The sequence below is a fragment of the Phalacrocorax aristotelis genome, chromosome 4, assembly GCF_949628215.1.
Source record: "Phalacrocorax aristotelis chromosome 4, bGulAri2.1, whole genome shotgun sequence".
NCBI classification, from domain to species: Eukaryota; Metazoa; Chordata; class Aves; order Suliformes; family Phalacrocoracidae; genus Phalacrocorax; species Phalacrocorax aristotelis.
This window is the reverse complement of record NC_134279.1, coordinates 6,499,644-6,526,972: the sequence shown is the minus strand read 5'-3', so window position 1 is coordinate 6,526,972 and position 27,329 is coordinate 6,499,644. Positions and strand designations below refer to the sequence as shown.

Genomic DNA, 27,329 nt, shown 5'->3' with positions numbered 1-27,329 from the left:
TGAGGAGTGCTTTATGATTTTTGTATGCACTGGAATATAGATGTGGAAAGCATGAACGGAGCTTCAATTCCTTCCTGTGACTGTGGCTTGTAATGACTTTGACAAAACATTTTAAGCAATTCTAAATGTGCTAAGGTGAAGAAAAAAAAAATATTAGTATAAGTTCTGTTTTTCTTTTTTTTTTTTTTTGAGGTCGTAAGTGACCAAGAAAGCCATCTCCCAATTAAAAAAGGACAGATTTTATTCCTTTTCTCTATTTTTCCGACCACCTCTTTGAATTCCTTCCAGAAAGAAGAAAATAATCCAAAGTACTATCATTATTTCATTTATTAAAATCAAGAAAAACAGTTTTATTTTTCTTTTCTTTTCCTGCCAGTTTTAGGCACAGTACAGAATACTTCTGGCATCTGCTTTCCTCTCCATTGCTAATCCGCCTGGTACTGTCCCCTTGTGATGACTGCTCATGTTCTGCCTGGAGAACCCACCGCTTCTGCGTTTTTTGAAACACGGTGATACAAATGTCCACATTGTAGCCATCTCCCGAAGGTGAGAAGCTTGGGTGCGTTACAGAGACACGCTGCTAATGTCAGTCTGTGGGGTCTTCCACAGGCTGGCATATAACATTACCTTATTTTGAGAGCCACTCTAAAGATTCTTTTAATGGCATTTCTCATTATTACTTTCATTGTCAAAAGAAGTAATAATGGTGAGTATCTGCTGGGGGGGTGGTACTTTTGGGGTTTTTGTTCTGTTCTGTTTATTAAAATCCTGATTTGAAAAATGAAGAAAAATAATTTTTGCCTGGAGTAAATGCCAGGGAAAAGACATAGCACAGGGTATTTCTCTGCGTTAAATACTAGATAAGTGATGCAGCTGGACTTGTTCAGTTGGCATTCCAGATGTTTTCAAGCTTAAGTCCCCAGTTGTGCTGGTAACTGATGTGTTTTCTAGCATTCAGAAATACCCATGTATCAGCGAGAATGAATTTCATGTTATTTCTTCTTTGCATCATTTTAGATGCACTTCTCTCAGCTGTGTGGTGGTACTAACACCAGACCTGCATTTCAAAAATGCATAGTGCCAGGTATAGCATTCACACTGGTTAAGGAAATGATTCACGAAATAAAAATGTATTTTCAGGAAATCTATACCTATTGACTATATATACAAGAGGATCACATCACCAGCTCAAGAGAGAAATTCCATTCTGAAATACCACAGGATAACGCCTTACAGCTCTCACTTGTTCTTGTGACATCATGATTGTGGTGAGTCTTCTCAGGTGTTTGCAGACGGAGAAGGACAAATGACTAAGCTGTTATGTGGATCAGTTCCCCTTTTATGTAGAAATATATATTCGGGCTTCTTAATTTTTTTACTATTCTGCAAGATCCCTACTGAAATTGGTGCATTGATTATTTGCATATGTTTTGGAAAATACTTGATGCAGTTTATTTCTTTTAAGTCTTTTTAGTGGGTAGAAATAAGGTAGGGTTATCAGCATGTTGAGTCAGTCATGGATGTTAATTTAGAAACCATTTAGCAGTTAAATGGTAGGATGTTCCTCAAAGAGGCTCTTCTAAGAATATTTTGTGTCGTGCAACAGAAATCTGGTGTTGAGAGAGAAAAAAAGCAGGTGCCCTATTTCCTTCACTCATTTCTTTTATTTACCCTTTAGCACTGAGTAAATTCTTCATAGATGATAGGAAAAAACCTTTGCTTCTTGTTCAACTAATTATGTCTTACATAAAAATTGGTATTCCAAAACAGATTTCCTGGAGAAAAGTGACAATTACGCCAAGCTTCTCTGGGCAGTGTAGCACCAAGGCTGTTCACATAGCACCTCCCAGTTGATGTTAAGACACATGTGCTCTTCATTCTCTACTCTCCTATTGGCAAGAGCTTCTGTGGGAAGTCTGAAGAAAGAACTTGATCACGCTGTACAACAGATTCAGTGAATATCGTCGGCATGCCTTTAGATGGCATTTTCACTGAAACTGAAGATACCTTAAGGTAGGTGATGATTGTTACTTTTGTTTTACAGTTGGCAAAATTAAATCACTAGGGGGTTTAGTGGTTCACCTGAAGATCAGGTAATAAATCCAGAGCCTGTTAAACACCAAACTCCCCAGCTCTGAGCTTCTGGCAACTCTGGAACAGCTCCATTCAGTAGAAGAGGAAAGAAATCCCCAAACTATTTAATTTATAATGGAAGGAATACATGTGCAAATCACACAGTTGTTTTTCATTGATGCAAAGCTTTTCTGGGGTGTGAGTTCACAGGGAGAAAGGGTGGCTAAGGTGAGAAAGTTCAAACAGCTGAGCAAACCGCACATGCACTTCAAAATGCTGCAGGGTTTGTAAGTTCATAAAAGCCTCGTAACTGTAAGGTTTGTTAGCCAGCACAATAATTTTCCAAGGGAAATAGGGGAAGATGTGAGTTAATTAACCCTCCACTATACTGCATCTGCTATAACACTGGCGAAATAAATTATTTATCTTTTTTTCTGCATGTGTGTGACCAATATAATGGTGATCTAGAGAGTTACGGAGCTATTATAAAACAAAACAAAAGAAAAAATTTAAAAAAAAAAAAGCAAGAGTGATACTAGAGTGTATTATGTTGAAAAAGCTTCCAGTAGAGAGAACTCGTTATTGATGCTCTTGCATCAGTACAACAGGGGAGCCTTTGGGGAACATTGTTCTGGATGACTATGTGTCGTTTTTCTCACTGACCTGCAAGAAAGGTGCATTCACCCTGGAGCATATTTAGAGAAATGAATGTGGAAGATCAGGAGAATGGAAGTCAAAACTTCGGAAACAGGATGAACAATAGATTATATGGATAACATTATAAAAAAGGACAACAGTTTCTGCAGTCATACTGCCCTTCTATGTATTAGAAGGAAGAGGGGAAAACCAGCCATGTAAAAGACAAAAAATATGTCATCAGTATTAGCTCTTGAGCAAAAATGAGGAGGTTTCTCTCCAAGAAATGTTCAGACAGGTGTTACAGGAGCAAGGCTCCATGCTTCTGTTTTCATGTATGTTGTTTCATTTTGGGTGTTTTATGGTTTTTTTGAGCTGAAATCAGTGAAAAGGAATTTGTGAAGTGTCCACCTCTGACAGCGAAGACTACAGTCAGCAGTTTAAGAGGTTCTTTCCAGTTTTGGGTCCCTAATCACAAGCAATATTTACATGGTGCAAATGGAAACAGCATTGGTCATCCGAAAAAGACGTGATGACTTGCTGCAATAGAATGTTTACTAAAAGTTCTTCTAATTGGACCATCACTAAAGATGCGTGTTCTTGGGAAAAAGCAGAAAATCGGAGTTTTGTGGTAGTCTGAACATACAACACACTGCCCATCACCTAATCAGTGAAATTATTCATTAGCAATGGGATGACAAACAGGCATCTTACTGTACATTTTGAAGCAAAAAAAGCTTCAAAGCAAAATCTACAACTTTTCTTTTTTTCTTTAGATGGAGTGATTTATTTTTCTGATTTCAGTTTTGTTATGAGATTGATCTTCAAGAGCATAACTTCTGTGATTAGAGTAGTAACATTGGTGGGCTTTAATGTAGCTGGCAAGTATGATTCACAAAAAGTTTGTATTTTACTGATATGTTTTCTTGCAGGAAAAGTAATTTTTTCCACAAGACTCTGGAAAGATTTTATAATGCACATAAATGGAATTTATTAAGGTTTTGGCAGATTTGTGACCCATGTTAATTTGTATAACTCACAGTGTCTCATAGCGAGCAGTCAAGTTTAGTACTCTTGGGCTCAGGTAAAGAATCCTGGATACATTTCTCTGACCCTGACCTCGGGCAGCATATTTGCTTAGACCAGAGTATGTTTTCTCCTGTAGGTATGGGACAAAAGCATGTGTATTGATCATGCCAGCTACTGCCAACTGATTTAAGATATAACTCACATGCCTAAAGTGGGTAGCAATATAAAAGTGTCCAAACAGCTGCATAAGCTGAACAGACATTTTAAAATAATGCTGTTGATAAGCTCATTCAACATCCTAGCAGTAAGGCGTATTAGCCAGTGTAATAACTTTCCTTGGGAAGTAGGAGTTGATGTGAATTAGTTAACCCTCCAGTATATTGCACGCATTGTAGTACTGAAGAAAGTACCGCACGGGCCAGTGCTGAACCCCAAATGTTGGGAAAGTTCTTTTCTGCTGTTCAGTGAATACAGTCTTCACCTTGCATCCAAATACTGAGACATTTGCAACAGAGTATTAGCACTACTCTTAGAGAAATGGTGTTGATGGAAGGAGAGCACTTTGCTTTGGCATAATTGTGTGGGTTTGAGTGTTTAATTTAAACTTTTTATTCGCTGGTGAGAGATCAGAAGCACAGGATCCTACACACACAGTGATTGTCAAAGGCTCCAGCTTTAAATAAGTCATGATCAGCATGCCCTAAGTCACCGATATGTACAGCACCTTAGAAGTCCTCATTATTTCTGTATTTATTTCCCATGCTTGCCATCATGACAGGGTTAAAATAACAAAGACAGTAAATACTTTTTCTGTATATTTTTATGTTCAAAAATAATTGAATATTTCTCCAAAATATAGATGAAAAGGCTTACCTCTATGAGGAGACCAAACCTGTTACTTCTGAGGCAGAAAAAAAGAAAATTTTATATGCAGCTGACTTTTTTTTTTTCAGCTGTAAACAGTTATGCCACTTTAACACGATCTGCAAGTCTAGCATTAAGATAAATGCATTAAGAGGAAGTGGCCTCAAGCTGCGCCAGGGGAAGTTTAGGTTGGATATTAGGAAAAACTTCTTCACCAAAAGGGTTGTCAGGCATTGGAACAGGCTGCCCGGGGAGGTGGTGGAGTCTCCATCCCTGGAGGTATTTAAAAAAAAGGTAGATGTGGTGCTTGAGGATATGGTTTAGTGGTGGACTTGGCAGTGATAGGTTAGCGGTTGGACTTGATGATCTTTTCCAACCTTAATGAATCTATGGTTCTATGATAAATGTTCAGTGGTCTCAGGTAAGTCCATTTACTCCACTCACTTCTCAGCATGCCGTTGTCTAAAATGTGGATGGCAATAGCTGGTGCAGTTGTGAGGGAGCTGAGCGGACATACCGATAAAGTACTTGGTAAAAAAGTAGCAGCTCATCAGTCCCATGGGTGGCCCTTTGCAATGTTTTGTTTACAGAAGTCTTCAAAATTATTTGCAACAAAAGCATACTTCTGACAGGACGTTGGTTGTTTTTTCTTACGTGTGCAATATCACATAGTATCACGTAGGGAAACATCTGAAAGAGGAAGGTTCAGAGGGCTGGGGGTTCATCCGTTAATGTAACAGATCATGCGCTTTTTCTGTGTGTGACAGGATAGTTGTGTTTCGTTCAAGGAAAAGAAGGGATATTTGTCACTTAGAAAGATGACTGTCAGCCTGGTTATGTCACCTGGAGATAGATTTTTATCTCAGAGTAGAAAATAGACTGCTCAGCTGACTGGATCCACTTGCCAGTTAGGGAGACTAAGGGCTAATCCAGGAAAGGGCTTTGGACATCTGAGACTAAAAGCAGTGGAACAGAAGCTGGTGAGTGTTACACCATGAGCTCATCTATCAGCTGCCCTCTTGCTTGGTGTGCAAGCTTCCTGCACCTCTGGGGTTTCTATTCTGCATGCAGGCATTGCTCTCCAGCTGGCAGTGAGCCACAGGCAGGTCCGTACACGCCTTGCCAGAGCTCAGGAGGGCACTGTGTAGGTCATCTTTGGGACCAGCAGGCCTGCTGAAGGCAGAGAGAGTGCTGTGAATTAATTTATCAGTGTTGCCTGATTCTGCTTTAGAAGAATGCGTTTGTATTATAGCAACAGTGAAGAGTCTTTACAGAAATTGTGAATGCCATTTGCCAGGCATTGTTCATGCTCACAGCATGAATTGCCTTCTAGGAACCTGTGATTTAAATGTGGAAGGCAATCGGTGTTCTTCGCTTGGGGAAAAAAGGGGAGCATTTTTGTTGGCAGATGGGAAAAGAAGATAAATTAGTGAATCAGCTGAGCAAAATAATCCTGTGAGTCTGTCCAAGATGCAAGGTCCTCAATGTGATCCAAAGGCCAACTATTTAGTAAGCTTTCCTTGGGACAGGGAGAAACAAGGCAGGTACGGCCCTTTGGAGTTGTTTGCAGGTGGAAGGGAGTTTGAGTTTAGCAGAAGACGTTAGGTAGGTCACTAATATTTTTAGAAAGTTTCCAGATACTGATGAGAGACTTGACAGCAGAATACCAGAAATATCAATCCCAATTAAGCAGTCCTTGAGTCCAGTTTTTTTCCTTTTAACTTTCTCTTGAATGTCTGTGTTTTTTTCCAGTACAATTTCTGTCAGGGTAAGGTACAACAGACAGCAGTCCCTCTGTGTCAGTGTTCCTTCTCCTTGACCTTGAAGGTATACTCAGTTGAAAGAATCCTGTATTTCTTAGCTTCCATAGTTTATTCACTGACATTGTTTCTGAAGTTGTAGAAAGACCATAAGAGTAGAGTACCATGAGTAAAGAACAGTTCATCAGGGGGACTTATGAGCTCCCGGCAGATCATCTGATGGCTGATGCTATGTTGCAGGAAACTTAGAGAATCATCAATCAAATCATGTTCAAATCATCAGGTACTTTTCAGGACTTGCTGCTGCAGAGTTCCAAATTTTCCTTTGAATGGTTTGTGATTCCTCTTTGTGCCCTGTGGGAGACCAGAGGCTGCTGTATAAAGCCAGTCTTTATGGAGATCCTCACTGGCATCCTACTAGAAATAATGTACAAGGTGCCTCTGGCAGATGAATTGGTATCCCTGAGCTAATAATCGTTCTGGTCGGGCCCTACACTGAGAGAGGCAGAAGCATGCTTCATTGTGCTCTTGAGAGTAAAAGGCAAATAAAATGGGAGCAGGGGAGTCTCTCCCTGACGTTTTTCAGCCAGAGGTTAGTTCAGGTGGAGGCAGGAACAGCGTTTCCCCCCAGGCCCCAGTGTGGAGAGGTTGAGCCAGAGCATTCTGCAAGCCAAAGTGGCTGCATGGTCAAGTGAGACTGGACCCTTGGTTTATTAATTCCAACCAGTTTTGGTTGTGCAATAGGATTCCTAAGTGCCCAGTGCTCTAGAAAACTCACTTTAGCTAAAGGTACAGTGGTTAGGTGCTGGGTTTACCAGCCAGAGGAAGGGTTTCTCTTTTCAGTGCATCAGCCAGCTTTTGGTTGCTGCTGCCAAAAGTACAGATTTTGTTAGTGCTGCAAAAAGAAACTCTGTTCAGGGGTCTTTATTTTCAGTTCTAGTTTAATTCAAGTCAATCCTGCAAAGCATATTCCACTCTCTACTACCCTAATGCCATTTCACAGCCTCAGGTGGAGTTGCCCTCATTTGATGTAGTAGAAATGGGTTCTAGGTCTTTGGGGAGACTAATTTATTATATCAGATTTGATGCGTAAGTGTGCAAATTATGGGGGTGGGGGAGAGATTGGGGTAGGGAGAGGAAAGGCCTGGGGTATGTGAACTGGTTTCAATAACAGCCAGTATGAAATTTCATCCGCCTCTCAAGAAGAAACCAGCCCTTTCAAAATCTCTCCCATTTTCCCAAGCGTAAAGTAAATAAGTAAATAGCTCATGCTCCCACTTGTTGGCTTCAAATGGAACCCAGAACCAGGGGGTAAAAAGGAGACACAAAAGACCATTTAATGACTTGAAAGAAAATATTTCCAAATGGCTCAGGTTGAGGTAAGGTCAGTTGTTAAGAATTTCCCCATTTGCTTTCTGTAGCAGGGGATAGCAACTGAAAAATTTTGTTCACCTATTTCTACATTTGCTATATACCAAATAGCTATGCCAGGTACTTGAATAAAGAAATAGTTAGTTACTAACACTTCCATTTACCGTAGCTCTAAAAACTCATTTTGTTACTTTCTTTAATTATCCAAGCCACATAAACATTGAAGAGTATATCTCACTTTAATTTAGGACCTGATTCAGCAAGGTAATTTAATTAAGCGTGAGTGTAATTCACAGCACATTAGAAGTCCCACTGAAACCTACTTTTGCTGTTTTGCAGTTGTTTCGAAGCTGGTTTTATTTCTTGACTCACCAAGGTGAGCCAAGCTTATTTTTTTTATTTCACCTCCAGTTCTGAGCAGGGGAGAAAGGCAATTTAAGGTTAAGTGGAGAAAAATTTTACAGACTACTTCAGGAAGACCTGGATTTTAAGTAGCAAAGGATGCAGAGGAGCATAAGTGTGCATGAGCTGTGTCTTTCTCAAGCTGCAGGTGGATGCTCTTTGCCGTATGCAGCAGTACCTGCAGGGTTGCTGGTCCTGGGCCTGGATGGGTCTGCAAGGAGGGGACGGGAGGTGGCGCTTTATGAAATACCCCAGCATACATACGGCTGGGCTGTGTTGTGCTCCTCATCAAAAGTGGTGAGCAATGAACTGCCCCCTTTTGTGCTTTGCGATCCTAAAACCTTTGCAAACACACACGGTCGTTGTCATGTCCTGGGTGGTGGCAGAAACCAAATCTCCACTTGATTGCCCACTTTGCTTGCCTGGGTAGATCTAAATGTCCTGGAGACGAGTCTTTCTCTGCTGTCCCAAAAAGGCTGATGAAGCTGTGACAGAGGATTTGCCTGGGTGAATTTCTGTTAGAAAGTTACAAAGACTCACTCACCTTGATGTTAGCTTGGTTGGAATACTTATTTTTAAGATCCAGCTTGCTCAGTGTGGTCCTGCACACTCTGGTATGAATGACTCCATTATATTAAAAAAAAATTACAACGGCATAAATTAGAAGAACTTTGGATCCTGTGCCTGCCTTTCAAGAAATTGTGAATGCAGTTTGGGAATTGACAAATATTTGGTATATAAATTGAAAACACACAGGGGATAAATTTTATCTGTTGTTATGGATACAACAATATTATAACTCACTTTGGTTTAGCTTTAAATAGTGGTCTAGATAATAAAATACTTTTTTTTCTTTAAAAGCTCTGAAGATCATGCTATTAAAATTAGAACCAGTCTTATTAAAAAAGGGAGAAGAAACTTAGCCTATGTAAAATGTTTTTTATTTGAGGAAAATATCTAAACAACTTTGTGGAAGTTTAGGAAAACTTTGACCGAACCCCTGGCCTAATGACACAGAAAATGCTGGAAGACTGGAAGATTAGTGTTTTAAAATCAAATATTTTTGTGTGTAATACAAGAATCATTAATCGTCATGTTAAAGGGAAGGGATATAACAATGAAGCAATTTATCAAATGCAGGGTTATGAACAGACTGCAAGAAAGCTCTTAGCTTCTTATCCAGAGAGCGTAGTGCAGAGCTACTTTCCCACAAAGTTAACATTATGTCACTAACAGAGTTGCTGGGAAACTGAGGTACTTGCATGTAGAAAACCTGTTTGAAAAATGTTTCCATTTTTTTGATTCATCAACATGTAATTCTGAAAAATGGTTTTCTATCCTTACCCACTCCCTTTTCTGTTTCCCCAAAATTTCAAGTGGGAATCATGCTGCCTCGAGTGAATGATGGTGCTTGGAAACATTTTAACTTTGTAGACTGACATTTAAATGCAAAATTGTGACCTTAAAAAATAAATTACATAAATAGTTCTTTAAAAATAGCACTGCCGCACAAGAAGAAAATCTCTTCAGTTGCTACCAATAGCTGTTCGGAGAATAATTCCCCAAAAAGAGAGCAGAAGAGACAGACAAAGGCTCTTTATCAAGGAATTCATACTGAGAAACTTAATTTATGCTGGGGGAAAAACCCCACAGTATAGTCAGAGAAAAGCTTGATCAAGTGGCAGCAATTCACCTAGCTTACGACAAGGAGAAGGGTGGGTGGGTTTTTGCGTTGCTATTGATCTTTAAAAGACCATTGGGTGTGAAGCAAAGGTCTTAGCTGACCTGTGGCTTCTGAGTCCTGGCACTATGAATGGCATAGCTAAACCCAGTCAGGTCAGGCTGCCCCTCCAGGTCTTTTGGCTTGTTGGGTAAGGGAGTACGAACTACTGCTGAAGTAGCTTTTGTTTGATCTCTCCAACACTGCTGTTCTCAATCAGCAGGTCGCTGTTGCTTGGTTAATCATGTTTGCATGGTTTGCCTGTTCAGCCCCAGGTTAAACCCCACCCCCTTATCCCCCCCTTATCCCCCCCAACCCTCAAGAAATAGCTTGGCAGATTTGATCTCAGAAGTGGACCAGCTGATTCCTGCCCATACTCACTGATTGCATTCAACTTTCAGGGACAGCCTCAGCTGGTCGGTTGAACCACAGCCTATGTAAGGTGTTGTGGAGCTGGGTTTGTTAGCCAGTAGTTTAAATTTTCAGTACTTATTAGCATTCCACACCTGGAGTATTGCATCCAGTTCTGGGCCCCCGAGTTCAAGAAAGACAGGGAACTGCTGGAGAGAGTCCAGCAGAGAGCTACCAAGATGATCAGGGGGCTGGAGCATCTCCCTCTGAGGAAAGGCTGAGAGACCTGGGCTTGTTCAGCCTGGAGAAGAAAAGGCTGAGGGGGGATGTCATCAATACCTATAAATATCTGAAGGTAGGTGTCAGGACGATGGGACTGGACTCTTTTCAGTGGTGCCCAACGACAGGACAAGGGGCAACGGGCACAAGGTGGAACACGAGAAATTCCAGCTAAACATGAGAAAAAAACCCTTTCCTGTGTGGACGCCGGAGCAGGGGCACAGGCTGCCCAGGGAGGCTGTGGAGTCCCTTCCCTGGAGACATTCAAACCCCGCCTGGATGCGTTCCTGTGCCCCCTGCTCTGGGTGTGCCTATTCAAGCAGGGGGGTTGGACAAGATGATCTCCAAAGGTCCCTTCCAACCCCCACCATTCTGTGAGACTGTGTGATTCCAAATTTTGCAAATATTCAGAGCCTTAAAATTAAAACATAGACTTAATATGTCCCATCAGTAATAGGGCTTATAGGGAGAAAGGGAATCAATTTTCTATCTGCCTTTAATTCTTATGAACTATATTATTAGTCTCCAAATGATTGTTAAAGTTTTAACAGAGATTTAATAATTGTATGTATTAAGAGTCCTGAGGTACAGATATTGTGTCCTGATTTTCCATGGGGGATGTAACTAGTTGTATGAATCATCTCCATGCATTAGGCGCTGGTTTCAGAATTCCGAGGCCTGTTCCCATCAGCTCCAGCAGAGACCTCTCCTTGGCAGAAGACACAGCCATTTTTTCCATAAAAGTAGTTTGTAGATTTGTAGCCTGAGGGGCTTTGGTTTTTAGCCGTCTGGGGAGGCGAGGACCCGCTGGCCTCCCACAGGTAGACAAGGCGTGCACTATGAAAGTTGAACTTGAAAAGAAAAAGGGAGAAGTAATTATTGAAATTTTGTATTTGAGTTTTAGTAAGTGTTATTTATAATACAAATAAAGATGAGATTGTACATGTATGTTTAAGTGCTGTTGAGATACACGTTGAATGAGGAAAAAGGGAATGCCCCCTAATTGTCCCTGCAATAGCTAACATGGCCCATGTTGTATGATTGGAAAATATATTTAGCTGTTTGGCATGGTTTAACTGTACTGTGAATACGCCCAAATCTGCAGCTGGGTAGCTGAAGTAGGAGCGTCAAAATCTTTCTGAACTGCTTGTTTTCAGTTAACTCAAACATCTCTGTTGTTTCTGTTTATGGTAGCAGCTCTTCTTTAATTTTACCTTTTAGTCTTTATCTGTAAAAGGGCTTTTGGTGTTGGGAAGATAATTGAAATACCCAGGAATTGTAGAAATGTCTTTCAGGACATGATGCTTTCACAAAAGACACTGGTTTGAGGGCACCAAGCATAAATAGAACTTTGTTTTGTAATTTTTCCTGGATTATCTGACACTGTAATTTTCTTATTAGGCCCTTATCCCATGAGGGGAACAAACTTACTGCATCTAAAGGGATTCATTATGACCTCCAAGATCCGAGATTCTGAATGTGCTATGCAGGATGGTTAACCTAGTGCTTGTCACAAATGCCATTCGTCTGTTTCTCACTTGCCCTCTAAATTTAGCCTCTGCTATGAAAGCTAGCAGACAGACACTAGATGTGTACATCTCTATTTGTTCCTGGATGCCGCAACTTTTACACTTCCTTGCTTTGCATTTAAATAAGCTCTAGATACTTTCCAGTCATATTCAGCCTACTCCCTGTTTTTCCAGAGCAGGTTATCTATCAGTGGTAGCTCTGTTAGTCATAAATTACTTTAACTGAATTGTTTGTTTATTTTACAGCACTGGTTTTGTGAAACCTGGTCGGATCGTGGCAACTACCGGCTCACTTCTGTTTTGTTAGCTGCTCCTAGTGGAGAAGTGCAACATGTTTCTGAGTCAGCAAAGGGAACCCAGCACATTTCCCAACAGCCAGAGGAGCAGCCTTGGGGAAAAAGGCAAACCACTAATGAGCTATTAACAGTAAACAGAAAGGAGGAAGATCAAAGCAAAGCAGCTTGAAACGAAGGGCCAGGTGGACACCAGAAGGAAATGGTGAGCACTCAGTTGCTTTGGCAATGGGGGAAGACAATTTCAGAGCAAACACTTACATGTGTACAAGGAATGCATCAGCTAGCAAGATTGTGATGAATTTTTCAGAAAGTAGCCAAATCGTATTGTACAAATTTCTAATTCCTGGTATACGAAAAGTCGCAGCAGGGGTGCTTGTCTCAGTCTTGTCTCTGGCAGCCTATGCTCTTCAGTGAGCTTAATGCTGTCCAAGGGGCTGGGGGTGTGGAGGAAACTATTCCCTTCTTCCTAACCACTCTTCACACGTCCAAAGACCACCACAAAGGGGACTGCTGCTCTGCTCCTCAGAACAAGCAGCCCTAATCCTTCCATCTTTTCTAATAAGCTGCCTTCCACAGACCCCTCCTCATGCTTGTTCCTGTTCTTCAGTTTTTTCCTTTCTGCCCACATCCTCTTGGGATGATGGTGCCCGCGGCTGAGCCGCCTGCTTCCCACCGCCCGCTTCCCACCGCCCAGCCAAATGCAAGCGTTACGCCATGTGTTTTACAGATGATATTTCTGTTTGTTTTTCCCAGAATGGTTTTCCATTTTTTCCCAGCAGCATGATATTGTTGACTCATATCTATGATTTAATGTATTATAGCTCAGTAGTGAAATGGTTGAGGGTTTGGGATTGGGGGCTTTTTGGGTTTGGGTTTTTTTTTTTTCTTTTTTTTTTTTTTTTTATTGGCTGCTTTAAGGAAAAGAAAAAACCAAGGTCCTATAGGACCATTGGCAAATTTAGCTTAATTTATCTGTTTTCTCGATGCTAAAGTTGAAAAGCCACACTCACAAAAGTACATGCCAATGTCATGAATGTCACTAAGACTGTAGCGGGCTATCAGAAGAGTTGTACAGCTCCTTCTGATCTGTATCAAGTGAGAGGTTTGTGCTTGACTTCAGGTTTGTCTGTCTTTGCAGAACAATTTAAATTGTAACTGTTTCTATTGGGTCTGAAGTCAGACTTTTGAAAATGGAGTTAAAAATCTAGTCCTTATTTCTGTCTGTTTCAGTGAAACCAAAAGATTGCAGGCCCTTTGCTGTGTTGCAACAGTCTGAACCTCTTTTCAGCCAAAATGTTTTCTGTGTGTCAAAGCATTTTTTTATTTCCTGTCAGCAAATCCACATTGATTGAAGGCTCAGTTTTGTTATACATGCTTAAAACTCTGTTTTACCTTGCAGGTCTACACCGAAGCCATTATGTTGTGAGAAATATCAGAGAGGTAAGAAGTCCTGCAACGCCATTATTTGTGTGCAGGCTGACATGCTTCAAAAGCATGGACACGAAAAAAGAGGTTTGTGTTTTTGGTTGTTTTTTTTTTTTTAATTTATTTTTAACACAATTTGGAAACAGATGAGAACTTAACCTCTGGAGACCAAACATATGTTAGTGTGAAGTAGCAAACTTGTGTTTGCTGCCCATTGCATGACTGCAAGCTAAAAATATTTTGACATCACTAGTTAAAGTTTGATAAAGCTAATTATAGTCATAGAAACACCCAAGATGCTTGCCACGTTGGCTGCCTTTCAGTACATCCCACTGAATATTGCAGTGCTTTCCAGTCAGACGTTAGAGACCATTTCATGAATGCATATAACAACCTGGCCAAGTTTCCTGCCACTGAATGTGTGCTGGCTGCATAAATCCCAGGGTATTTATTTCTGTCTCTGTCATTTTCTTCTTAGGAAACCATTTAATACACAGACTGTATCTTCTGTGCACATTCAAGTGGTAAAAGGAAAAGAAGTAAAAAAAAAAATAATCTTCTAATAGCTCATTTTTTCAGCTCATGTTTTGTGTTTCAATTAAGTTGGTGGATGTTGCAACAGCTGTAGACTCTGCAAAGCAGAAGTGTCTCTTGATTTAGCCTGTGACATGATTTTGCTTATTCTTCCACAGCTTCCTGAGCTCAGCATGTCCCAGTGTTGTTTGAGAGAGATACAGAGTCAGCTGGCTGCTTTTCCAGTCAGCATTACTCTCACTATGCCTTTACCTACAGACAGCAACTTCTGTGTGATAAGGACAAGTTTTTGGCTCTGAGCATTCATCAAAAAGCACCATCCCTCTAATAAGAATGTTAAACTAAGTTCTCGGATCCATGTCCAATTTGTCTCCTGCACAACACACTTCTTAGTTTGCTGCTTAAATGCAACAGGATTGGAAATGATTGGACTTTCAAATAACACCATGTGGCTGAGCACACAGTATAGAAACCAGAATGTTTGAAAATTGCATCATTATCTGTATTGTACAGATGGAGCAGTCCATGAGAGAAAGCTTTATATCACAAATGTCATGGTGGAAATCAGTCAGTCCTCTCTCTCTCCACCCTGCGTTTTGGGCAGTAGGTTGGACAAACAGCATGAATGGTTCGAGGCTTCTTTGCTTAGCTTTTGGCCTTTTTGGTTTTCTGGTTTTCCTTGTTCTTTCTTATTTGCTGCTTTTGTAACTTATCCCTCCCTCTTCTCAGCAGCCTACTCAAGGTTGAGGTACTCCTGGTGGAACCGGATACTTACTTATACAAAGTCTCTTTTTTGCCAGAACTACTTCCTGCTTCAAACTGGTCAGGGGAAGCAGTGGGCATAGCCACCCAGCCTGAGAAATAGAGAACAGGAGACCATGTTCTCTTACCAGCAACAAGAAAAGTCAGTAGGCAGCTTAGCAGCCATCAGATCTGGAGATCAGCTGGGGACCAAATACTGTGAGTGTTGCCAATTCATGCAGAATTCTACTAGAATGAGTATTTCTAACTTAAGGGGAAAAAACCCCTCCCAGTAAAGCATAGGGTTGTTTTAGTTTTTGGGGCATTTAATGATGTACTGGCACACAGTAACTGCACTATAAATACAGTCTGAAAAAATATGAGCTTAGTTTGGAAGCTGCTCTCAGCTAAATTATGGGGTTTTGATCCTGACCTAAACTGATCCCACATGTTCCTGGATTCTCCCAGCATTTGCACAGTAAATCAACCATAGTTTTTGCTTTTTATTGCAAAGAATGAATAGAAGAGTTTGGGAATTAGATTACTTTGGCATCTGTTTATCACATGGTTTAGGATTGTTTGATATCTTTAGCTTTAAGGTTTAAGTAAAGTTTAAAACAGGTATACAGGATCAAAACTAGTTAACTGGCATCAGTTTACAGAAAATAGTCTGAGGTTCACCAAAGCGTTCATTTCAAAAATATTCAGTGCCTCTGCAGAGAAGAATGCTAGTAGTGATATTACAAGTATTAATGTGTTTTGCTCCCACATATTTCACATCATTGACCACATGAAGAAATAGTACCATAGTAGTGAATGGTAAAGAGGAAAAAAATATCAAGCAATTTCTTTTGCATTTCTTGGCTGCTTCTGCTTTGAACAATGTGCATGTTCAATATTTCTTCTTTTTTCCTCTTTTAAGGCCCCTCTTCTTTCCTCCTCCTCATTGTACCAACTTTAGTGGTGTTATAATAAGCAAGCATCTGTTCTGCAGTTGGTAATGCAGGGGTTCATTACTTTTACCGGCTCTTCTAATTTAGATCGCTCCAGAACTCCACTCGCTCAAACCAAAGGAATTACTACATTTTCCACTTCTTTGGGAATCTGTTCTTTCGTGGAGGAATCCTGTAACATAAACACTCTCGCCTCTATGGCTTTTGATTCTGGTATTAGTAATTTAATATCTCCATCTTTAAAAGTTATTTGTGTATCTAATTTACTTAATAGATCTCATCATAACAGAGGTAGTGGGCATTTAGGCATATACAGAAACTGGTGAGTTATCCATTGTTTCTTCAATTTAAACTTTAATGGCTCTAAGAAAGGCTAATTTTTCTTTGCCCTGTCGCACTAACAACATCTACTGATTTATGATTAAATTTCTCCTTACATGTATTCAATACCAAATAAGTGGCTCCCGTATCTAAAAAATTCTATTTCTTTATTCTCTAGCTTCAGGGTAACCAGGTGTTCAGGTAGGGTTGATTCCTTCATGCCAAACTACTTGAAACATTTTACCCAAATCTCTAGATTCAGGTTCTTCTAGCTTCTGAAGTTTCTTTTCAATATCTGGGGCTGATTGTCTTATGAATATAGAGACTAATTGAATTGCTGCTTCTGCTTTTTCTGGGTCCAAATTAGTATATTTTCTGGCAGTAACCTTCAGTCTTTCCATAAAGGCTGAAGGAGACTCATTTAATTCTTGTCTCACTTCATAAATTTTGACCAATTTATTGCTTTTGGCATTGCATGTCTTACTCCAAATAAAATCTCTCTCTGATATCTAGTCAACATTCCCCTGGGTCCCAGTTGATTAGGGTCCCACTCAGGATTTGCAGATGGAAAATTCTGATCCACTGTCCCCTGTAAATTCCCATTAGCATGTGCTCTCTCCACCTGCCTTCTGGCTGTATTCAATACCATTTTCTTGTCAGTTTCATCAAGCAAAGTATCCAGTATCACAAGTAGAACAACACTTTTTCAAGTTCTCATCACATTTTCCTCTTTTCAAAAACATTGCCATAGAATCTTGTGGACATATCCCACACTGTTTTTGCCACTCTGGATGATTCCACAGTGTAAAGAACAAATCAACGTATGCCACTTCTTCTCATTTGTCTTCCTTTTTTACAAAACAACATTAATTGCAAGATGGTATTATATTGCAATGTCTCATTTTCTGGCCATTTCTCCCCACCTTCCAATTGATACATTGGCCACCAATGATTGCAATATTCAATTAATTGTTTCCGAGTTAGTGGGTCACCACCCCCGATGTCTTTCCAATGCTTCAAAATACATCCCAAAGGTGTTCTTTGTGGGATAGCTTTCTTACTCGGAAATGTTCCCATCTCCCTGTCGACTAGTAGTTGTGATTGTGCACTATCACAAGTACTAGTCAGAGGGACTCCAACCCCCATTAGAGCTCCCTCTGGGATTCCACTCTCACTGGAAATCCCCCACTGGGATCTCTAGCTCCCTGCTAGATATCCCTGGAGACTTCAACCCCCTGTTGAAGACTCCCCTACACTTGGGCCCCACTCCACAGGCTTTCGCCTAGCAGAGACTTACCAACCAAGGTACCTCTTGGCCCCAACCCTGCGTAGCTTTCACCGTGCCTTACAGGCAGGCCTGTGGGACTCTAACCCACTATCCTATCCTATCCTATGTGGGAAGCTAACCCCACCTGTTATTCTACTTAAGTTTCTCCTTAAAAGAATGCCTTGTTTACCTCAATCCAGGGGATCTTGCTCATAATTCTCCGGTCCGGGGATCAGAAGCTCTCTCTGAGAATCCCTTGGTACTGGCTGGAAGTCCCATGATCCCACAGATCTGTCGAGATTCAAAAGCAGGGTCCCATCTGGGTCACCAAAACTGTTACTGAAAAACGCGGTAAAATCAGAAACAACTCTTTAACACCAATTTAGTATTAAAGAGCAGGCGTTCTTTATTCGCGGCACTGGATGCTCGAGGGATCGCTCCTCCTAATGTGCCTACCTTACACACCTTTCCCATACAATTTAGATATCGAAAATTTACATATTCATACATATTCATTATTGTCCTTTCTACTGATTGGTACAAACTTGCTCGTTCCATATGTAAATTACTTTTCAGGCTCAGTTGTCCTCTTCTATTGTTCTCTTTTGAGTAGGTGGTATTACTTGGGTCGGTGGTCGTGATCTCCCCCTGCCGGAATTACCTTTTACCTTCGTGGTTCTTAATCTTGGCAGTCTTGGCTAGTTTTCTCAGTCCACTACATGAAACCACATTTTGTCATCCTTTTATGCAGAAGCACATTGTCTATTGTTTTGTTCACATTAATGATTACCTAGGGACTAAAATACAGCTCAACAGATAAACTGATTCCTAAACTCCATGTTCCCATAACAAAGCAACATCTCTGGTTGATTAACTTCATCACTTCGGTTACAATATGGCTTAACAAAGCCCATTATGACTTCACAAAGCCCCATTATGATTCCACAAATCCCCATTATTACATCACAATGCCTCGTTATGAATTACTAACCCCATTATAATTTCACAATGCCCATTATGAAGTATCAAACCCCCATTATGAGATTACAAAGCCCATTATGACACTATAGAGCTCCATTGTAACGTCATAAGTCCATACTATGATGTCACAAAGCTCCATAGCAAATTCACAAACCACACTGTGAGATAACAATGCCCCATTACAATTTCAAAAAGCCCCATTATGATGTCACAGAGCTCATTAAAGCTTCTCAAAGCCCCACTGCGACATAACTATGCGCGATTATGATACCACAATGACCAATTATGATATTACAAAGCCCATTATGACTTCAAAAATCCCTAATATGGCTTAACAATGCCCCATTATGATTTCACAGAGTTCCACTATGACTTCACAGTGCCCCACTATGGCATCACAATGCCCCATTATGATTTCACAAAGCCACTTTCTGACTTCACAATGCCCCTTTCTGGCATAACAAGGCCCCATTATGACATTATAGAGCCCCAATATAACTTCAAAAAGCTCCATTATGATTTTACAATGCCTCATTATTACATCAAAAACCCCCATTATTACTTCACATAGTCACATTATCACATCACAAGGCCCCACTATGTCACCACAATGGCCCATTATAACATCACAAAGCCCCTTTCTGGCATAACAATGCCCCATTATGACATCACAGAGCCCCACTATGCCTTGATAAAGCTCCATTGTGATTTCACAATGCCCCATTATTACATCAAAACCACCCATAATCACTTTACAAAGACCTGTTATTACTTCACACTGACCCTTTATGACATCGTAGAGCCCCACTATGACTTCGTAAAACTCCATAATAATTTCGCAATACCCCATTATTATGTGACAAAGCCACAGTATTCCATCAAAAAGCCCCATCATGACCTCACATAGTCACATTATCACATCACAAGGCCCCACTATGTATTCACAATACCCCATTCTGGGATATCAATGCCCCATTGTGATACCACAGAGCCCCACTGTGTCTTCATAAAGCTCCATTATGATTTTTCAATTCCCCGTTATTCCATCAAAAGCCCCCATTATGACATTACAAAGCCCCGTTATGACTTCACAGTGCCCACCTATGACATCACAAAGCTCCATTATGACATAACACAGACCCTTTAGGATATCACAAAGCCCCATTATGACTGCACAATGCCCCATTCTGGCTTAACAATGCCCCATAATGATGTCACACTGCCCCATTATGGCCTCACAAGGCCCCACTATGATATCACAATGCCCTATTATGAGTGCACAAAGCCCCTCTATGAAGTCACAGTTCCCCACTATGTATTCACAGTGTCCCTTTATGATTTCACAAAGCCCCATTATGACTGCACAATGCCCCATTCTGGCTTAACATTGCCTGGTTATGACATCATAGAGCCCCAATATGACTTGATAAAGCCCCATTATGGTTTCACAATGCCCCATTATTACATCAAAAACCTTCATTATGACATCACAAAGTCCCATTATGACTGCACAATGCATCATTGTGGCCTAACAATGCCCCATTACGACAAGACAGAGCCCCACTATGACTTAATAAAACTCCATTATGATCTCACAGTGCCCCATTATTAAATCAGAAACCTTCATTATGATTTCACAGTTCCCCGCTATGACATCACACTGCCCCATTATGACTTCACAAGGCCCCACTATGATATCACAATGCCCTATTATGGGTCCACAAAGCCCCTTTATGAAGTCACAATTCCCCACCATGATGTCACAAAGCCCCACTATGTATTCAAAGTGTCCCTTTATGATTTCACAAAGCCCCATTATGACTGCATAATGCCCCATTGTGGCCTAACAATGCCCCTTTATGACATCACAGACACCCAATATATCTTGATAAAGCTCCATTTTGATTTAACAATACCCCATTCTTATATCATAAACCTACATTATGATTTCACAGTACCCCATTACGACCTCACAAGACCCCACTATGCTATCACAATGCCCTATTATGAGTCCACAAAGCCCCTTTATGAAGTCACAGTTCCGCACTATGATGTCACAAAGCCCCACTATGTATTCACCATGCCCCTTTAGGATATCACAAAGCCCCATTATGTCTGCACAATGCCCCATTTTGGACTAACAATGCCCTGTTATGACACGACAGAGCCGCAATATGACTTGATAAAGCCCCATTATGGTTTCACAATGCCCCATTATGACATCAAAATCCTGCATTATGATTTCACAGTACCCCGTTATGACATCACAGTGCCCCATTATGACCTTACGATGCCCCCCCTATGATATCACAATGCCCTATGATGAGTCCACAAAGCCCCTTTATGAAGTCACAGTCCCCCACTATGTATTCACAGTGTCCCTTTATGATATCACAAAGCCCCATTGTGACTGCACAATGCCCCATTCTGGCCTAACAATTCCCCGTTATGACACGACAGAGCCCCAGTATGACTTGATAAAACCCCATCATGCTTTTACAATGCCCCATTATGACATCAAAAACCTTCACTATGATTTCACAGTACCCCGTTATGACAACACACTGCCCCATTATGACCTTACGATGCCCACTATGATATCACAATGCCCTATTATGAATCCACAAAGCCCCTTTATAAAGTCACTATTCCCCACCATGATGTCACGAAGCCCCACTATGTATTCACAGTGCCCCTTTATGATATCACAAAGCCCCATTATGACTGCACAATGCCTCATTCTCTCCTAACAATGCCCCATTATGACATCACAGAGCCCCACTATGACCTCACAGTGCCCCACTATGATATCACAATGCCCTATTATGAGTCCACAAAGCCCCGTTATGAAGTCACAATTCCCCACCATGATGTCACAAAGCCGCACTATGTATTCAAAGTGTCCCTTTATGATTTCACAAAGCCCCATTATGACTGCATAATGCCCCATTCTGGCCTAACAATGCCCCTTTATGACATCACAGACACCCAATATGACTTGATAAAGCTCCATTTTGATTTAAACAATACCCCATTCTTATATCATAAACCTACATTATGATTTCTCAGTACCCCATTATGACCTCACAAGACCCCACTATGCTATCGCAATGCCCTATCGTGAGTCCACAAAACCCCTTTATGAAGTCACAGTTCCCCACTATGATGTCACAAAGCCCCAGTATGTATTCACAGTGTCCCATTATGATTTCACAAAGCCCCATTATGACCGCACAATGCCCCATTCTGACCTACCAATGCCCCATTCTGACATCACAGAGCCCCACTATGACTTAATAAAAATCCATTATGACATCACAGTGCCCCATTATGACAACAAAAACCTTCATTATGATTTCACAGTTCCCCACTATGACATCACACTCCCCCATTATGACCTCACAAGGCCCCACTATGACCTCACAAGGCCCCACTAGGATATCACAATGCCCTATTATGAGTCCACAAAGCCCCTTTATGAAGTCACAGTTCCCCACTATGATGTCACTAAGCCCCACTATGTATTCACAGTGTCCCTTTATGATTTCACAAAGCCCCATTATGACTGCACAATGCCCCATTCTGGCCTAACAATGCCCCATTATGACATTACAGAGCCCCATTATGACTTGATAAAGCTACATTTTGAATTAACAATAACCAATTCTTATATCATAGACCTACATTATGATTTCACACTGCCCCATTATGACCTCACAAGGCCCCACTATGATATCACAATGCCCCACTCTGACCTCACAATGCCCTGTTATGAGTCCACAAAGCCCCTCTATGAAGTGACAGTTCCCCACTGTGATGTCACAAAGCCCCACTATGTGTTCACAATGCTCCTTTATGACATCACAAAGCCCCATATATCTGCACAATGCCCCATTCTGGCATAACAATGCCCCGTTATGACACCACAGAGCCCCACTATGACTTGATAAAGCTACATTTTGAATTAACAATAACCAATTCTTATATCATAGACCTACATTATGATTTCACACTGCCCCATTATGACCTCACAAGGCCCCACTATGATATCACAATGCCCTATTATGAATCCACAAAGCCCCTTTATGAAGTCACAGTTCCCCACTATGATGTCACAAAGCCCCACTATGTAGTCAAAGTGTCCCTTTATGATTTCACAAAGCCCCATTATGACTGCACAATGCCCCATTGTGGCCTAACAATTCCCCGTTATGACACGACAGAGCACAGTATGAGTTGATAAAGCCCCATTATGCTTTTACAAAGCCCCATTATGACAAGAAAAACCTTCATTATGATTTCACAGTACCCCGTTATGACTTCACACTGCCCCATTATGACCTCACAAGGCCCCACTATTACCTCACAAGGCCCCAATATGAGCTCACAATGCCCTATTAAGAGTCCACAAAGCCACTTTATGAAGTCACAGTTCCCCACGATGATGTCACAAAGCCCCACTATGTATTCACCATGCCCCTTTATGATTTCACAAAGCCCTATTATGTCTGCACAATGCCCCATTCTGGCCTAACAATGTCCCATTATGACATCACAGAGCCCCAATATGACCTGATAAAGCCCCATGATGCTTTTACAATGCCCCATTTTGACATCAAAAGCCTTCATTGTGATTTCACAGTACCCCGTTATGACTTTCCACTGCCCCAATATGACCTTACGATGCCCACTATGATATCACAATGCCCCATTATGAGTCCACAAAGCCCCTTTATGAAGTCACAGTTCCCCACAATGCATTCACAGTGGCTCTTTATGATATCACAAAGCCCCATTATGTGTGCACAATGCCCCATTTAGGCTTTAAAATGCCCCATTATGACATCACAGAGCCCCACTATGACTTGATAAAACTCCATTATGATTTCACAATGCCCCATTATTACATCAAAAACCTTCATTATAACATCACATGGCCCCACTATGACATCACGATGCCCCATTATGACCTCACAAGGCCCCACTATGATCTCACAATGCCCTATAATGAGTCCACAAAGCCCCTTTATGAAGTCACAGTTCCCCAGTATGATGTCACAAAGCCCAACTATGTATTCACAGTGTCCCTTTATGATTTCACAAAGCCCCATTATGACTGCACAATGCCCCATTCTTGCATAACAATGCCCCATTATGGCATCACAGAGCCCCACTATGACTTGATAAAACTCCATTATGATCTCACAGTGCCCCATTATTACATCAAAAACCTTCATTATGACATCACATGGCCCCACTATGACATCACAATGCCCCATTATGACCTTACGATGCCCCACTATGTTATCACAATGCCATATTATGAGTCCACAAAGCCCCTTTATGAAGTCACAATTCCCATCTATGATGTCACAGAGACCCGCTATGTATTCACAATGCCCCTTTATGATTTCACAAAGCCCCATTATGACTGCACAATGCCCCATTCTGGCCTAACAATGTCCCATTATGACATCACAGAGCCCCAATATGACTTGATAAATCTCCATTAAGATCTCACAGTGCCCCATTATGACATCAAAAACCTTCATTATGATTTCACAGTACCCCGTTATGACATCACGATGCCCCATTATGACCTTAAGATGCCCCACTATAATATCACATTGCCCTACTATGAGTCCACAAAGCCCCTTTATGAAGTCACTGTTCCCCTCTATGATGTCACAAAGCCCCACTATGTATTCACAGTGTCCTTATATGATACCACAAAGCCCCATTATGACTGCACAATGCCCCATTCCGGCCTAACAATGTCCCATTATGACATCACAGAGCCCCACTTTGACTTGATAAAACTCCATTATGATCTCACAGTGCCCCATTATGACATCAAAAACCTTCATTATGATTTCACAGTATCCCGTTATGACATCACGATGCCCCATTATAACCGCACAAGGCCCCACTATGATATTTCAAAGCCCCACTGTGTATTCACAATGCTCATTTATGATATCACAAAGCCCTGTTATGACTTCACAATGCCACTTTTTCTCCTAACAATGCCCCATTATGACATTACAGAGCCCCACTACTACCTCATAAAGCTCCAAAATGATTTCACAATGCCCCATTATTACATCAAACACCTTCATTATAACATCACATGGCCTCACTATGACACCACACTACCCCATTATGACCTCACAAGGCCCCATATGACCTCACAATGCACCACAATGATATCACCATGCCCTTATTATGAGTCCACAAAGCCACTTTATGAAGTCACAGGTCCCCACCATGATGTCACAAAGCCCCACTATGTATTCACAATGCCCCTTTATGATTTCACAAAGCCCCATTATGACTGCACAATGCCCCATTCCGGCCTAACAATGTCCCATTATGACATCACAGAGCCCCAATATGACTTGATAAAGCCCCATTATGCTTTTACAATGCCCCATTATGACATCAAAAACCTTCATTATGATTTCACAGTATCCCGTTATGACATCACAGTGCCCCATTATGACCTCACAATGCCCCACTATAACCTCACAATGCCCCACTATGATATTTCAAAGCCCCACTATGTATTCACAAAGCCCCTTTATGATATCACAAAGCCCCATTATTACATCAAAAACCTACATTATGACGTCACACTGCCCCATTATGACTTCTACAAGGCCCCACTATGACCTCCCGATGCCCACTATGATATCACAATGCCCTATTATGAGTCCACAAAGCCCCTTTATGACGTCACAAATCCCATCTATGATGTCAAAAAGCCCCGCTATGTATTCACAATGCTCCTTTATGATATCACAAAGCCCCATTATGACTGCACAATGCCCCATTCTGGCATAACAATGTACCATTATGACATCACAGAGCCCCACTATGACTTGATAAAACTCCATTATGATCTCACAGTGCCCCATTATGACATCAAAAACCTTCATTATGATTTCACAGTACCCCGTTATGACATCACAATGCCCCATTATGAACTCACAAGGCCCCACTATGATATTTCAAAGCACGACTTTGTATTCACAAAGCCCCTTTATGATATCACAAAGCCCCATTATTACATCAAAAACCTACATTATGACGTCACACTGCCCCATTATGACTTCTACAAGGCCCCACTATGACCTCATGATGCCCACTATGATATCACAATGCCCTATTATGAGTCCACAAAGCCCCTTTATGACGTCACAAATCCCATCTATGATGTCAAAAAGCCCCGCTATGTATTCACAATGCCCCTTTATGATTTCACAAAGCCCCATTATGACTGCACAATGCCCCATTCTGGCCTAACAATGTCCCATTATGACATCACAGAGCCCCAATATGACTTGATAAATCTCCATTAAGATCTCACAGTGCCCCATTATGACATCAAAAACCTTCATTATGATTTCACAGTACCCCGTTATGACATCACGATGCCCCATTATGACCTTAAGATGCCCCACTATAATATCACATTGCACTACTATTAGTCCACAAAGCCCCTTTATGAAGTCACTGTTCCCCTCTATGATGTCACAAAGCCCCACTATGTATTCACAGTGTCCTTATATGATACCACAAAGCCCCATTATGACTGCACAATGCCCCATTCCGGCCTAACAATGTCCCATTATGACATCACAGAGCCCCACTTTGACTTGATAAAAATCCATTATGATCTCACAGTGCCCCATTATGACATCAAAAACCTTCATTATGATTTCACAGTATCCCGTTATGACATCACGATGCCCCATTATAACCGCACAAGGCCCCACTATGATATTTCAAAGCCCCACTATGTATTCACAATGCTCATTTATGATATCACAAAGCCCTGTTATGACTTCACAATGCCCCTTTTTCTCCTAACAATGCCCCATTATGACATTACAGAGCCCCACTACTACCTCATAAAGCTCCAATATGATTTCACAATGCCCCATTATTACATCAAAATCCTTCATTATAACATCACATGGCCTCACTATGACACCACACTGCCCCATTATGACCTCACAAGGCCCCATATGACCTCACAATGCACCACAATGATATCACCATGCCCTATTATGAGTCCACAAAGCCACTTTATGAAGTCACAGGTCCCCACCATGATGTCACAAAGCCCCACTATGTATTCACAGTGCCCCTTTATGATTTCACAAAGCCCCATTATGACTGCACAATGCCCCATTCCGGCCTAACAATGTCCCATTATGACATCACAGAGCCCCACTATGACTTGATAAAGCCCCATTATGCTTTTACAATGCCCCATTATGACATCAAAAACCTTCATTATGATTTCACAGTATCCCGTTATGACATCACAGTGCCCCATTATGACCTCACAATGCCCCACTATAACCTCACAATGCCCCACTATGATATTTCAAAGCCCCACTATGTATTCACAAAGCCCCTTTATGATATCACAAAGCCCCATTATTACATCAAAAACCTACATTATGACGTCACACTGCCCAATTATGACTTCTACAAGGCCCCACTATGACCTCCCAATGCCCACTATGATATCACAATGCCCTATTATGAGTCCACAAAGCCCCTTTATGACGTCACAAATCCCATCTATGATGTCAAAAAGCCCCGCTATGTATTCACAATGCTCCTTTATGATATCACAAAGCCCCATTATGACTGCACAATGCCCCATTCCGGCCTAACAATGTCCCATTATGACATCACAGAGCCCCACTATGACTTGATAAAACTCCACTATGATCTCACAGTGCCCCATTATGACATCAGAAACCTTCATTATGATTTCACA

At 41.2% G+C, this 27,329-nt stretch overlaps 2 long non-coding RNA genes across 14 annotated transcripts in view; both read left to right on the top strand.

Annotated features, from left to right (window-relative positions):
• Nucleotides 1-384: 384 nt before the first annotated feature.
• LOC142056025 (uncharacterized) lies at nt 385-14,539 on the top strand. The gene is made up of 6 exons (XR_012660184.1): nt 385-546; nt 1,141-1,268; nt 1,771-2,013; nt 12,261-12,512; nt 13,710-13,750; nt 14,428-14,539. It is a non-coding gene; the product is annotated as an uncharacterized LOC142056025 (long non-coding RNA).
• A 533-nt stretch (nt 14,540-15,072) lies between these two features.
• The window catches only part of LOC142056022 (uncharacterized), a 188,770-nt gene continuing 176,513 nt past the window's right edge, over nt 15,073-27,329 (top strand). For all 13 annotated transcript variants that reach the window (XR_012660174.1, XR_012660173.1, XR_012660171.1 and 10 more), the window contains exon 1: nt 15,073-15,229. This is a non-coding gene — a long non-coding RNA (uncharacterized LOC142056022). The remainder of the gene's footprint in view (nt 15,230-27,329) is intronic.